This window comes from Myotis brandtii, unplaced genomic scaffold (assembly GCF_000412655.1).
Source record: "Myotis brandtii unplaced genomic scaffold, ASM41265v1 scaffold987, whole genome shotgun sequence".
Classification (NCBI taxonomy): domain Eukaryota; kingdom Metazoa; phylum Chordata; class Mammalia; order Chiroptera; family Vespertilionidae; genus Myotis; species Myotis brandtii.
The window spans coordinates 246017-248992 of NW_005372107.1; the positions used below are offsets into that span (position 1 = coordinate 246017).

The following is a 2976-nucleotide window of genomic DNA, read 5'->3' on the forward strand; positions in this document are numbered from 1 at the left end:
GAGAGGGCAGCCCGGGAACTCGCACCAGGAGACAAAGGCGATTCCAGCCCGTCCCACTCCCGACGCTAGAAGCGCGACTCCAGCCCGTCCCACTCCCGACGCTAGAAGCGCCCCAGACGCGTAGGTCGGAGGCACCGCCGACCCCGCACTTCCATACCGCACCCTCCGCAGAGGCTTTTTTTCCCCTAAATCGACCCCTGAGTCACGGCGGGTCTTACGTATAGACCCAGAAAGTTCGGAAAGGCAGGTGAGAGGCCGAGCGGACAGACCACCCTACGGAAAATACAGTAAAAACCTTACACTCCCAGAACCGAAGTGCCTGCGATCTCATGAGGCTTCGGGACTAAATTTCCCAGAATTCACCAGACCCGCCTTCCTGAGCGGAAGTGCACGCGACTGCACAAGACGCCTGGACTACACTTCCCAGAATTCCGAAGGAAAACGTTTACGTACAGGCTCACGCTGTAGGAAAAAGTGTTGTGACTACAGGAAGCTCCTTGACTACACTTCCCAAAATGCCAGAGCGGAGAGACTCCCAGAATCCCAACTTCCTGGTTAGTTACGTAGACTCTTTCACTGAGAATCTGTGGACGTTCCCTAAGTCTTCCAGAAAAAATATCACATAAGACACAGGACTTCCTGAAGTCGCAATGAGTCCAATTATGATAGGAATAGTGTTGGAAAGAGAATAAGTGAGGAGATACAATCTTCAAGAAATCAAGGGAGTTTGGGAGCGCGGCCGCTCGGTTGAAAGGAGCGACTTCCTGGGCGCGAGACCCTGCAGCCGGCGTCTGAGGAGGCGCGTGACCCAGCGCCCCTGTTGCCATGACAACCCTGCGCTTCGCGGACCTGCACCGGGGCAGCGAGGACGAGCTGCCACTAGGCTCGGAGCAGAGAACCACCAAAGACGGCTGGATTTATGATGTCAGTCACACTGAGAAGACTTAATGGGAACATCCGAAAAACGGGAAAAGAAAACAAATAGCAGATTTGTCTTATAGATGGGAACAAGAAACCCATGAGGAAGGACACTGTATTTGGTCAACCATATACTAGTAAATAAAATAACTGTTTGGACCCAAGACTGGCACTTACTATGGATGATAATCCTACAAAGCCAATCACCAGACAGAATACGATGGTAGCACCCAGGGGGGATTTCACCGGCAAAGTGATTGTGGTTCCTGGAGCTAATTCAGGAATAGGGTATGAAATCGCCACATCTTTTGCCCTTCAAGGTGCTCACGTGATCTTGGCCTGTAGGACTAGGACAAGAGCCAGTGAAGTCATGTCTTGCATTTTGGGAGAATGGCATAAAGCCCGGGTACCCGCGGTCACCCTGGACCTATCTGCTTGGGAGCGTGCACAGGTGTTCCAAGGCCAACCATGTGCTTCTGCATGTGCTTGTGTGCAACGCAGTGGCTCTTGCTCTGCCCTGGAGCCTCACAACAGATGGCGTGGAGACCAGCTTCCAGGCGAATCGCCGGGGGCACTTCTGCCTTGTCCAGCTCCTTCAGGATGTCTTGTGCGGCTCAGCCCCAATCTGTCAGTGTGGTCTCCTCAGAGTCCCATAGATTTACAGATATTATGTTTCCTCGGGACAACTAGACTTCAGCCACCTCTCCCCACCTAAAAATGACTACTGGACCGCGCTGGCTTACAACTGGTCCAAACTGCAACATTCTATTCTCCAATGAGCTCCGTCACTGTCTCTCTCTGCGTGGGGTCACATGGAAGGCAGTACATCCAGGAAACATGATGTACTCCTCCCTTCGTCGCAGCTGGTGGGTGTACACCGCGCTGTTTACCTCGGCCAGGCCTTTCACCAAGTCCATGCAACAAGGAGCTGCCACCACCCTCTATGGTGCTGCTGTTCCTGAACTCAGGGTCTAGGAGGCATGTATTTCGACAACTGTTGCCGCTGCCTGCCCTCCAGAAGCTCAGAGTGAAAAGACAGTACTGGGCCCTGGGGGCACTCAGTGAGACAACTGATCCAAAAAAGACTCAACAGCCAGTCCAGCTAAGTGGGAGCTCTGGCAAGGAAGGGCACACACACCCACCCTGTGCGTGCAGGGGCATCACTGCCAACACTGGACCCTTCCAACTTACCCAGGGGCCTTTCCATGTCCCTCCAACACAGACCTGCCAGAGCAAAGGGAATAAGGAGTAGTCATAGCAGATGGGAAAATGTTAAAAAATGTTCCCATTTCCAATGGGAACCAGGAAATTCCAGCAGGAATGGCAGTATCTCTCTTCTGGGGCTGGCTTAGGCTTGGGTCATTTTGCTTTATTGGTGGTGACCTGTATGAAAGTGAATACTCTGTTGGTATGTGGGTTCCTTGTTTCACTGGAGAAGGACAAGCAATTCTCTGTTCAGAATAGTCTGGTGCCCCCTGTGTCACTCAGCCACCACCACAGCCATAGCCCACCATGGATGGCCACACCTCAGCCAGGAGCTTTCTCCTGTTTAGGTAAGAAAAAGCCAGTGTTTATCCTTCTTTGCTGCATTGATCCAGGAGATAATTGTTTCATGCATCCAGACCAGGTCTAAGTGGGCTTGGCAACTACTGGAGAGAACTCTGAACCTTGTTCCAGCCAGCCACCATGGAGCGACACTGAGACATGGGTGCAATAGACAGAGCTAGTGGGTCACAAAAGTACTGGTCTTTTGACTCCCTTGCCAAACTATGCAAAAAATTCCTTAGAGATTATAACAAACAAACTTTGCCAAGGATTTCCTCAATTCCTTGACAGCCAGGAAAAGGAGGATTGTGTCCATAAGAATTTACAGTGTAATTTTGGGGATAAAGTCACTCCCCTTATTCTTCATTCATTCAGGCATGTGCCCTGACCAGGAATCAAACCAGGACCTCCTGAATCATAGGTCAATGCTTAACCACTGAGCAATGCCAACCGGGCAATAAAAAAAAAAAATAGCCCTAACCAGTTTGGCTCAGTGGATAGAGCGTCGGCCTG

The 2976-nt window shown here is 51.3% G+C and overlaps 1 protein-coding gene and 1 pseudogene across 1 annotated transcript in view; one reads left to right on the forward strand and one right to left on the reverse strand.

The window, feature by feature from the left end:
• LOC102260619 (zinc finger protein 234) overlaps positions 1-385 on the reverse strand; it is a 23350-nt gene extending 22965 nt beyond the window's left edge. The window contains exon 1 of the mRNA XM_014533536.1: positions 301-385. The gene's annotated coding sequence lies outside the window, so the exon portion shown is untranslated. The remainder of the gene's footprint in view (positions 1-300) is intronic.
• Positions 386-592: 207 nt separating this feature from the next.
• Positions 593-2877, forward strand: LOC102260315 (annotated as a pseudogene).
• The last annotated feature ends 99 nt before the right edge of the window (positions 2878-2976 follow it).